The 12,869-nt window shown below is 37.4% G+C and overlaps 1 protein-coding gene across 5 annotated transcripts in view; it reads right to left on the bottom strand.

Annotated features, from left to right (window-relative positions):
* LOC113045038 (septin-9-like) overlaps positions 1–12,869 on the bottom strand; it is a 77,697-nt gene that overhangs the window by 26,234 nt on the left and 38,594 nt on the right. The window contains exon 1 of one of the 5 annotated variants that reach the window (XM_026205190.1): positions 1,137–1,253. The exons of the other annotated variants lie outside the window; for them this stretch is intronic. The gene's annotated coding sequence lies outside the window, so the exon portion shown is untranslated. Of the gene's footprint in view, positions 1–1,136; positions 1,254–12,869 lie in introns of those variants that run through there. 5 annotated transcript variants of the gene reach the window in all.

The raw sequence follows: 12,869 nt of genomic DNA, 5'->3' as shown, positions 1-12,869 counted from the left end.
AGTGTTTGAAATGCTTCAAATGGTCCCCTACAATGAGACATACAAGTGATTGTTATTGATTATAGACCTAAACTTTATTTTTAACTTCATTGAATAATTTCTTTTCAAGCAATTGCTATGTTAAACCTTCTATCAATAGAATAAAACGTTGACATTGCTGTTACTCTAAACTGCCCTTCCCATATTTTTATGGGTATATGGATATACCTCAAAGAATGGTGGCAAGTCTGAGAAAAAGTGTCAGTGATAGCAAATAAAAATGGGTTGAAGGAAGAAAATTAAGCCTATTTTTAGGGTTAGGTTTTTTGCTTAGATATATTACAGATTTCTGTGTGTCAATTAAACAATTTTTTTTACCAAATTTCTAATAACCGTCATGCTTTTAACTGGAATAATAAAAAAAAAGATTAAATAATATAATTTACACACACACAATATTTTTAATTACAGATTTTTTTTTTAAATCAGCATAAATAAAAATATGCTGACCCAAATACAATCAATAATAAACACGATGTAAAAAAAGATCATAAAAATTGCACAAAAAAAAAAAAAAGGCTTCTCTTCCTTTAAGCAAAATAAATATCATTTTTATACTGGGGAGAAAAAAACCCACCAAAATTTCTACCTACATAACTAAAACTATAGGGAGAGTTAGGCTCTATGGAGGTGAAATTACACAGGGCTAGAGTGTCTGGGTCCCGTTCAGCCCTGTAACCTACACACTTTTAATTACAAGGCCAAGACAGAAGGTGCAGACAAGGAGTAAAGCAGGAAAAAGCAGCATGGGACAGGCACACACGCCCCCTCTGCAAACTCACAGATGCTTAAAGAGACCTAATAAATCTTCCCTGCTCAGAATTTTCCAGCTTAAACATCCGTGAAGCTCTAACATGGAAAACAGGCTGAGTCTCAGACGTGAACACGGAAAAAATCATACTTATACAGACATGTACTTAAAGATACTCCAACATATACACACACAGAAGGCCATCTTGCTTTTAAGTATAATTTTCTACAATGTTAGTCAATGTTTCTAAAGGAAAAATAGGCAGCTATACACAAACAGAATGGGAGATATCAAGTGAAAGAAAAGGAAAAAGAGAGGACGATAGAGTGAAAGTGATTTGACCTACCCTCTGCTCGTCCCTGCTCAGCCTTAAACCTCCAGTGTGAGCCTCAGCTGGAGTCTCTGGGCTTCTCTGTGACTCCACCTACACAGTGTCATGTGACACTAACTCACCACACCCCTCTCCAACTCCAGAGACCCCAGAGATGGCCCGAGGAAAAAGAAAAAGAAAGCAGGAAGCCTATCTGCCTGACAAAGCGTGCGCACACACACACACACACACACACACATGCACCCCCCCCCCCCCACACACACGCACCCACACACAAAGCTTAGCGGCTGGCTGCCTATCCCTTCCCAGTCCTAAATTGAGAGAAGACAGAGCAAGTTCGGACAGTCCAGCCCAATGATTTATGAGCCCCTCTGAATTAACAGAGCTGAGCTTTTGTTCTTCCAACTGGAAGAATTTGTGGGATCTCAGTTATTTTGTGTGTGATTTTGAGGAAGATTATATTTATACACACCCACCCACCTGTGTATATAAATATATATATATAAACATTTATACACACACCTACACACGATTTACTTATTAAATGAAATTAAATCAATTCTAAAACTTCATAAACTTAGTATTTCCAACAATTCATAATTAAACTGATCCTAATATTCTGCATTATTTGAGGCCACTAATCAAATGTCTTTCTTCCAATTTCCTGCATAACACCCCATCACTCTTGATCTTTTTTTAAATAAATATAATTTACATCATACTGTTAAATATATAAATACAATTTTCACTAACAGACCACACTGAATCTTTTTATTTTTGTTTAGTCTTGATCCAACCCCACAAATCAAAGGGAGGTGGAAAACACATGCTTTTCGATCAGTGTCCCTAAATCAAAAGCAGATCTCACTTCATTCCTCACTGAGAGTTTAGATGGAAAACAGCACCTTAACCTTTACAGAATCCATCGTCACTACAGGCTTAGATTACACTCAATGAATGAGCCCATATATTTGCTTTTCAGTGAAACATGTATGAAAAATGACTGTGCATTTCTATTTCATGCCTAGTCTCTGCTGCAAGTTGTATACTCAAGGAAAAATGAGAAAAACAAATAACCTTGTTTACTTCATCGAGTCTTGTGGTCATTTCAAATGTGTAGCATGAAACTGAACAGGCAGCATTCATGGCAACTCCTGATGTAGGGCGTCATAAATTGCAGGACGCGGCTTTTGACAAAAAGCCACTTCCCTTTTCACCTACCAGAGGGGGGCTAGAGTTTCAACATCAGTTTTTATTAACACGGATCGAAAATAAACCTTTCAAATGTTTGGCAGGGTTCACAACAATTCCAAAAGCCAGCATTCCCATTCTCTGGAGGGCAAACCCTTCACTCTTTGCATCTCTGCACTTTTTCTAGGAGGCCTCCTTTCTGCTTTTCTTCTGAAGTGCTTGTGAAAGCAGCAAACTCCACGTTTAAAAGGAGACTGCATACTGCAAACCTGTGGTTTGAACAGCATAGGCATTTGCTTAATTGTTTGAACATTTCCCAACAAAAAGAAACCTACTCTGATTTCAAGTTAAAGATGCCAAAGTTTTCCCAGATGCTAGCAAGATCTCCTCCAACACAAGAAAGCAGGATATCTTGTGAACATGCAGCCACCACACAATGATCAAGCTCAACATCTCCAGTGTTTCTGTCAGACAAACAGCACACACTGACTTTATCCAACTACGTCCCCTATTACATTTTCGGAAAGCCCTGCATGCAGATGTCAGAAGGAGAGAAAGAAGCTGGAGGGGAGACATTTGTTCCCTTGCTAGGAGGTCTTACAGCAGATAAACAATGGAGCTGCATCATCTTTGTTCCTCAGTGCTGAGAAAGAAGGGCAGATGTATTCTTCTCCTACACTAATGCAAACATTTGTCTTAAGGCTTCACTTTTACAGTGTTCACAAGTGCACAACTTACATGGCTGTAAAAGAACCTGAGCCCAACTGAGATTGTGTTATAACCAAAAAACCTTACAGAGAACAGGGAAGCAATTTTCAATATTAAGTCAACATTATTAACCAGCTTAAATGAACTACATCAATCTGCTCAAATAATTGTTATTTATTTACATCTTTGTTGCAGTGGGAAACTTAAAACCCCAGTCCATATGAAATAAACAAGAGCTTGGAACCAGATCATTATAAGATCATGTTTTGGCACGGACTACTCACTCACATCAGGGTCCTCCTGGTTAATTTAGATTCTTCCTGCTTAAACCACAAGAGTAAACAGAGTGGGTGCTATTGCTTTATACAAAGTCAAACAGTCTCAGATAACCATAAACCATTCTGCATTTGATAACTGGTTCTGCTGGAAGCTGTGCTGAGAAAACAGTTATATGCATAACTACAGGCAAATTAAAGGGCTGCTACAGGATGAGGAAAAATTCACAGCATTTTTACCAAATTATTTATTAATGTAATTATTTTTTGATAATTAACCAAATGGTTATTGATATTTTCAAAGGGGTAATATGATGCGATTTCAGTTTTTCCTTTCTCTTTGGAGTGTTACAGACTTTTGGTTCATGAAGAAGATCTGTAAAGTAGCAAAGACTAAAGTCTCAGATCCATAGATATCCTTTATCAAAGTTAAGACTCTGCCACGTCTGCCTGAAACAGCTCATTAAAACACGCCCCCACATGTCTACATCACTATGTGGGAAGATTTGCATAATGCCACCCAAAGATGTGGTTTCAGTAACCAAAGTTAGTGTTGACACAACCATCATGTAGATCATCAGGGAGATGCTGCGTGTATCTAGGTCAAGACAAAAGCACTTTATCTGGCCTTCTGAGATGCATTTAGGAATCTTTAAGATAATTCTGAATTTGCTATGACAATCTGACGCTTCTGAATCAGCTACTGTAAGTACGTTTTGTTATTAGTTTAAGTATTTGCTACTGAATGTTCAAATGTGGAGTTTTGTGCGCCGCGTGTTATTATAGCAATTATAGCATTTAAAATGTTTAGTTATTATGGTTGTTCATTTCCATTTATTTTGACAACCAGCCTAGAATTTCAGTATCAGACATTTATCAAAGCTATCAGTTTTAAGATTCAAATTATCGTTATCAAATTGGCATAGGTGCATACCAAGAAAGTAACTTTTGATTCCTCCAACTGAAGAAAATGATTCATCTGCAGTCTGACATCACAGCAGGCCACCGAGAGAATGGACATCATCATGACATATGCGAAAAAGCTTTATCAGATAACTGTTCACGCAACATGCGTCACAACAAACAACATCACTATCAATTTTCAACCTCCTTTCTTTTAAACACTCTGACCGCACAATTATCCCCATTCTTGGATCCAGTACTAATTTGTCTGATCAACAGCTTGGCTCACAGTGTTGGAATTGGGTTTGCAGACAGACAGATATCATCATTCCTGCTGGATGCCAAGAAACATGATATGGCCACAAGTGGTTGTCACAAGCCAGCGTGTCCGTCTCGCACTGGGAGAGGATGGGGTGGGGGTTCATCTGGCACTGAGGGTCTTACTCTGACCCGGACAAAAGTGCGGGGGAGCCAGCTGTACATGATCATCCTCAGTCAAAACCACAAGGGGCCAAGTTGAGAAAGAGAAAGCCTTGGGTTTGTAAAGGCATAAGAGCTGCACAAATCACACACTCACAGTTGTGGAGGGCCCCCTTGACACCACGGCCCCACAGAGTCAGAGCCAACAGAGATCCTGACAGTGAGACGACAGAGACTATAGACTCATACTGAGCTCATGAGTTTGTTTTCAAACACTACCCTTCTGCCACTGCTCATGAATCATATAGATGAGGTTGTCAAAATGATTAGAATGATTGCACACGATGCCATTATTTACCATAATATAATTTTGACTAAATGTAAAGCACTCATAGAGTTAAAATCCAGCATAAATACACCACAATCTGACCAGAGTCATGCTTCACATTTTTTCAGGACAATCAACCTATGCATGGCTTACTTACAGTTGTTTCTGCAACTTTAAAAACACACACTCCAGGTTTTATATCCCTTGTATGGCCAAATGTTACATAAATAATGTGAAATTTACATACCAACAAGCTTAACTGCACAAAAAGTGCACAAAAGAGCAATCGTTTATTTTATTTATTTTTACCTTTTACATGGGAAAGACTGATTAAGCAGCAAACCTCAGTGGTCTGCTGCATCCTGTTTTCCAAAGCTGTTGGGAATATGGAGTCATGGTGAGGAGGCTGTTAGAGAAAACAGAGTCAGACGCAGTCAAAGGCCTGTTTGTCACCATGTGTTCAGCACTGCAGCATATTTCATGCAGATGAGAAACCACCACTCGCTTCCGCATCTCACAACAGCTCTTTTGTTCTCTGCAGCACTGAGAGCCTGAGGAGGACATGTGTGAACAAGGACTGGAAGATGATTTAGTCGGAAAACTGCTCCATCTAGACCGCTTTTCATTTCAAACTGTCTCCCTGGGACAAGAGATCTTATTTTAGGCCAGTGTAGGGCTGGGCGCTATACTGAGTCTGTACGATATATCAATATTTTCTTTATAAGTGATTCAATGAGGCCATACTGTTTATATCTATATACAGTAGTGTAATACGAGCGCATCTGAAAATATAGTGGAGGAAGCTGCTACAGAGAAAGTGCTCAATCCAGTTCTTAAAATGTGGCAAGATTCATATGGAGGCCTTTAAAAGCTGGTAAGACAGTTTATAATTTCGCTTTGCAGAAGTTTAAGCGGCTCAGCCCATCATACTCTAATAAAAGATGATTTGAACCCTCTTTTGCACATAATATAAAGGCTAACATGGTTACATTAACTTTATTTATTTTCATAGCCTTTAATATGTATTGTTTTGTTGGACAACATTGGGCGGTAAGTGAAATAAATCGATATTAGATGCAGATTTGTTTAAATCCAAGTACAACTTACCAAGATATACATCATATATCGCAAATCGGCCAAAAAAAAATACACAGATATTACCCAGTCCTAGGCCAGTGGTATGTTGTGACCAAAAATGGCAGGTTGGTTCTGTAAGGGTTATGAAAATAAAATAAAATGAATAAAATAAATTAGAATAAAAAAAGTCTAAAATAAATTAGAAATAAAAATACAATAAAAATTAAATGGTTTAAAAAACAAAATCTAGGTCCAGAAACAAAACCAGTTTAATAACACTAATCTAACCCAAGGCCAAAACCACTGACTAAGTGACTTCAGGATCATCCCTTTCTGAGGAAAAAAAAAAAGAAAGAAAGTAAAGCTTCAAATCAAAGAGTTAATATACAGCTGCATCCACACATATTGTACGCAGAGATCCAGCATGCATCAAAATAAAGACCTGCACGGGACGGATTTTCCCCACTCCTGCAAGATTCTGTCCCGTGCCCTCCCACTTAGTTTATTGCATCATATATGTGTCACTTTGCTCACAGCTGATTGGCCCAACATAAGCAGACATGTTTAAATTAAGAAAAATGAGGCTGAATGATTGCACAGCATCATAAAAAAATGAACATTGCAATAGAAGTAAAATGAAAAAGCTACTTGCATTTAAGTAGTTCAGTGGACATAAACCATAGTTAATCATACATTACAGGGCTCTGATATCAAAAACAGGTTTGTTGAACTCGCATGACTGTAATGCAGCCTTATATCTTCACCTGATGGAAAAAGGTAAGACTCATGTAGAACAGTGACTCCTACTGGCCCTGAATGTAGCTGCAGAGACAAAGACAAAAAAAAGGTTCTTTGATAACAGCTCAACTCTAATAGGAGTTCAACCTGAAATGAATTCTGAGCAGAAATGTAACCACACTAAAAAAAAAACATCAAAACCACATCCTGGATTTATGACTTTCTCAGACGGGCAAGTTGTTCTTTCCTTCACTTATCCTTTAATATCTGGATCCAGTCTTAGCTCCAGTTGGTCTAAATTAATTTGATGTGGATGTAGCTGGAAAATATTGCCAGCACCTTTTCAGAGATACACAAAATATAGCCTAGTGTGTGTCACTAGTGGAAAAGATTGCTGATCTGGTGAAACCTCGAAATGAGATCAATACGAATGTTGCAAGAATCTGAAAATATAATAGGTAACATTTAATTTTCAATATATACTTGTCTCTGGCCAAACAGCAGAAGAGAAGCAGCTGAAAATATGACACACAGAGACCTGAAATCACACGTGTTCAGATACTGTGAATGCTTGGCAAACCATGACATTAACCACTGCATCAATGAGCAGCGCTAAACTCCAGATCACCCTTTCACGCTCTCTTTTGCTTCTTCAGTAACTTCACACACACACACACACACAAGGCTGGAAACTTCTAGATCATCCCATTTGACCCGCTGACATTTGCAGGGCTCTCTGAGGAGAATATATGTGCCAAACACAGTCAAATTAAGAGTGCTCCTTACATTCCACTCCTCTCAGGAACTCTTTGTCCTTCACCCCTCTAGAAAAGATGCATGGTCGTCATGTGCACTTAAAGGCAGGGTAACCGATTTTTCCAAAACGATTTGGAACACTGTATCGGACCGAATAGCAATACAAACTTGCAGCCAATCAGCAGAAAGGAGCGTGTCTACTCATGATGCAAAGGAGAGAGCGTTCAGTCTACAGATATGTTGCTTTGTTTCTTCTTCATATGCGAGTAACACCTTGTACACATCAGACACACGCCGTGCTGCAACGGCTAAATTCTGTCTACACTGGACACGACAAAGTGACCATTGAAAATCATTAAAAATTTGTGTCAATGTCAAAAATAGAATGCATCAGCAGTTTTCTGTCAGGGATTTGTCGTGTTGTACCGCGTCGCATACAGTGTAGACCACAGAGATATATATATACACACATACATACAGGTGCTGGTCATATAATTACAATGCTATGCAATATCACATTCATTATCGAAGGCGATTCATCTGGGATAATGAACGCCATATTGCGTAGCTTGTCAGTGATCTACGGCTCTATCTATTAAATGCCGCTCCATTTGAAAGCAGGTGATGGCGATTTAGCGGTAATCACAGGAACCAGATTTACTGACTAGATGCGCATATCGCCCAGCCCTAGTTACAGCAGTACCGAGCAATGAACCAAGCAAAATAAGTCTAAATTAAAAATCTGCTCATGAAATCAAGTGTGAAAAGGAAGAACATAAATAAAAGTTGTCAACGTTTTGCTGACTGTTAAACTGTAGTGTTAATTTCAGCTGGAAACTGGTACGTTTTTGGAGTTGGGACACATTCTCTATGACTTATTAGTTAATCTTCCTTTATTAGTTGTTGTTTTGTTTTTTAAATCCTTCACAATATTAGCATGCCATTTAAAGGTCTTTGGTCTTATAAAACACAAGGATATGCCCAGACTACTTCCTGAAGTCAGAGTGGAGGTCACTTATGTATTTAAGAACTAAACAAAAAAGAAGGTAAATGTTTCTGAAAAATGTCTGAATTAGTGCTGGGCAGTATACCGGTACATACCAAATACTGTTGTTTATTTTTCTTATGGTATGACTGTTTTAAACACCGCAATACAGGTGTCGTTTTAAAAATGTTCGGAACACTTTTGAGAGGGGTCTCTTTTCACTGTTGCACTGTGGCTGGCGAGGACACAGCTGTATAAAGTCGTGAAAGTTCAGAAACTGAAGCTGTAGAACTAGTAGATCGTGATACACATGCACCACCGGCTGCCATCAGCTCCCATGCCTCACACACACACAAGCGTGACTCGTGGTTAACGTATTAATGGTTTGTGTTTCGTCACTATTTAAAGTGGAATATTTCTACATTATTAATTCATCATGACAGTAAAATAGGCCATTCTAAGTCAATCTACTGTAGTAGCCTATTTCCTCTCTCAATCAGTAGAAAATGTGGTTTACACCCGGTCATGCATGAAAAAATAAATAAATAAATACCATCATACCGTGAAACCAGTATAATTTTGAAATATACTGTGATAATATTTTTTGGTCATACCGCCCCCCGCTAGTCTGAATCATTAAAGTAACTCTTAGAAAGCATCAGTTTAACTGCTTTTTCAATTAATCTCAGCCTCTGCACCAAAGCGCAGCACGACAGTGATGAACTAAACGTGACACCTTCTCTCTTCCTGTTCCCAGCTCCTTGGAACCAATCGTCATAGTTTGTGAGCAAACTTAAATGGCTCCTGCAAATGCCAGGAGCAGTTCTGCACTGTTAACCATGCTGAATCCAAAGGAAATAGAGCAAGGTCAACCAGTCACAGCTGATAGTTCAAGGAAGGAAGCTCGTGTGAATGTGTGCATGAGAGTGTGTTTGTGTAAGAATATCAACTCTACTTTAGATCACTTCCTGATAAACCCAACAAAGCAAAAGAGCTTTTCTGTAATGTTTCCTCCAGGAAACATGGTTGTTTCTTCAACTACTGCCACAATTAATGTCCAAAATATTTGTTAAAACTAAATAATTTATTGTTTGCCAACACTGTCAAAGAAGACAATGTTTGAGACAAACTATTATAGATGTATAATCTTAAACTTTATTTTTTTCAAACAAGAATCAAATGTTAATATTAGTGTTTTTCACATATTTTTGAATTTGTTTCATTTTAAATATAGTTGTAATTGTCACATTATCCCAAAAGTGCCTTTTTTAATGTTGAATTTATTTTATTAGGCTATTTAGCTAACAATTTAATGGTTTTTTTTTTTTTTTTTGCTTTCTTAAATGCAATTTCCACCACATACACAGTTCCATTACGTAATTTGGTGGAAAAGTTAATGACATTTTAGAAAAACTTCGAAACATCAGTTCAACTGACTACTGAGAGTGTGAAAAAGGTGTTTAAAATGTTTCAAGTCAATGTTAAAAGATTCATATAGTTACAGAAACACACATAAGAAAATAATAGCATTAAAATGCTTAGTGATTCTCCTGGTAATAAAAGTGCATGCTCCAGACAGCCTAAATCTAGACCATAAACAATAATTCTTAATGCCACAACATCTCTCACAATATGCAAATCCCATTTTAAAATTCTTGCTGATGGTCCTGTATCAGCAGAACTAATTCAAGAGGTCTGGCTGACTGGCTAGGGTCTAATCAAAGTCACACCTCATTTAAGAGAAAACTGGCATGACAAAGAGTCGGTCCCTGCAGGGATTTAACTTTCCATTAGCCTTAGGGATGAGGGAGAAGAGAACATACACACACACAACGACTTCAGGTCACTGAAGGTCTTCCAACCAAATTCTCTGTGACTAGTCAAAAAGGCATGCTATCTCTGACTAATACATGAAATCTCTCTGAAAAACACACATACCATACAAAAATAGAAAAAAAGATTCATCCAATAACCTCACTTTAAGTTATAGAATAACTGACCTCACAGTCCACCATTCCCACAGCAGAATAGTCACAACAAATCAAATCAATGTCTATTAGACATTTGCCATTGATCCCTTGATCTTTTGGCATAGAAGGTATTTGTAAAAACTTAATGCATCCTGATATTTTCATAACTTAAAATGTCCTCATCATTAATAAAAAAAGCATTTATGTAATAATCCTCAGACAACTGGAAGTAACATATTTCATGTAAAAAATATTTTAAAGCAGTAATGAGGGTGGATGTTAGCCAATCATAAAAGTGGGTGGGTACACTGACTTCTTAAAGGGAAAACACCTCCCAAAACCACTGTTTCAGTCAGAGGATGAGAAACCGTGAAAAAAGGTCATAAATCACTACATTTTGAATGTTTTTCCATCCAAAATATTTTTTTTAACTTAACCTCAGGGAATGTAAAAAACAAACAAAAAAAAAGTCATGACCCCTTTAAGAAAGATGATCCACTTTAAGATGGAAACATTTTTTGGAAAATAAATCATTGTACACGCATTGCACAATACAATCAAAATGGTTAATGAAACTTTCAATGACAAAAAGCTTTTGTGATAAAACTCTTTCCTCACAACTTCTTTTAGGGTGATCGGAATCTGAAGGAATTTTCCCACAAACAGATACAGCAGGATGGAAGAAACAGACGAACAGTCACCTGTTAAATGTGTCATTCAGATCGGTTCATTGTGAAAGCTCAACTCCCTTCATCCCTATAGGCCACAACCAAGTCATCCAGCAGTCACCATTAAAGCAGTAAATGCTCAAATTATTCATGAGTAACACAGACTTAAACCACAAACTAGTGAGTAAGCACACTTCATAACCTGTTAAAGGTCACATTTCAGAAGAAACAGTAAAGCTTTCTTTCCAAATTCATGAAGAGTATGACTTAGACTAACAGTTGTAATATCAGAGATATGACACCGATCTCTGGTCACAGTATATAGTTACTAAATCAAGGCAGCATACTGTACAGCCATAGACAACTTATGAAAATAAAATACTTATTTAAAATAGAAAAAAAAAAAAGTTTTAATATCCCCTTCACATTTTTTAGTGCATCTTTGCTGAAAACAAGTAAGAAAACAAAAAGAAAAGAAAATCTAAACTTGATCTGCAGGTATGTTACACAAGTTATAAATGTCAAATTCTGTAAATCTTTTTAATTCATTAATCCATGTTTTACATTTAATATCACACAACATATTGCATATTGTTATCATACCTCTTTAATTAATTAGCACTGGAGTATTTTTTCTATTATCTGTAAAAACCCTACTCAGAGGTCAGTTCATTTTTCACTTTTTTTCCCACACTTAAGACACTTTACAGAGACTCTGCTCTTGTCTAGCACTTGGTGCTTTATCTCTCTCTGCTTCTCCTTATCTGGGCTGTGTTAGCATCCACACTGGAGCTGTGCAGGAACACTAATTAAACCCAAATGTGCTGCAAGCTTCCTGGATCACATCCTGAAAAGGGTTTTCAGTCTCTTTTAGAGTTTGTCTTATTTCATACACTATAAAGGATACATCTTTTAAGGCCAAAGAAGGACAACAACACTCACAAAAAAACTAAACAGAGGAAAATGTTGTGTCAGAGGTATACACTTGCTTTTCAATGCACTAAATTAAGAATTTCATGTCAGATGACATCAACCATTCGTGGTCTCCACACGGTTTATCACACCCTCTCTTGTATACAGTGTAAAAGCTGAAATTTAAACGGTGTCTATTTTTATGCAGCACATTTTATGAGCTCCAGATCTGGACAGACACACCCACCAGCTGCACGCATGTGTCGCAATCCAACAAGCCCCTTAGCTAGGCTGTAAGGCTGGGTTCTCACAATCTCACTCATCACAATTGTGCCAGAGAGACTTATTTATCTTTCATATGCAAATGTTGAATCTGATGGGGGACACATTGGACCAATAACACCAATAAGAAACAGATGCTTATTAATGGAAGCGCTTGATAAATAATAAACATAAGCACCAGATATAGCAAATCTTTGAATTGGGTTAAGGTACAGTTCACCCAAAAATGCAATTTGTCATAATTTACTCACATGTCGTCTCAAACTTTTAACGTTCATTTGATATTTTTATTTAAACCTGGGAGATTTATGTTCCTTCATTGAAAGTTTATGCATTGAAAACATTAATGCTTCAAAAACAGAAGGTCAATCATGCATGATTGATGCACGAACTAAGGTTTGAGGTTATCTGCTCAATGCATGTGCAATGATAATGAGAGAGAGAGAGAGAGAGAGAGAGAAACTGTATCCAACATTTCCATAAACACTTCTTTATTTGGTGCTCTAAAGCTTCACTGTTCTTCTCCTAGATTGGC

This window comes from Carassius auratus, chromosome 3, assembly GCF_003368295.1.
Source record: "Carassius auratus strain Wakin chromosome 3, ASM336829v1, whole genome shotgun sequence".
Taxonomy (NCBI): Eukaryota; Metazoa; Chordata; class Actinopteri; order Cypriniformes; family Cyprinidae; genus Carassius; species Carassius auratus.
Note: the sequence above shows the minus strand (reverse complement) of the source record. Positions and strands in the feature narration are given on the sequence as shown.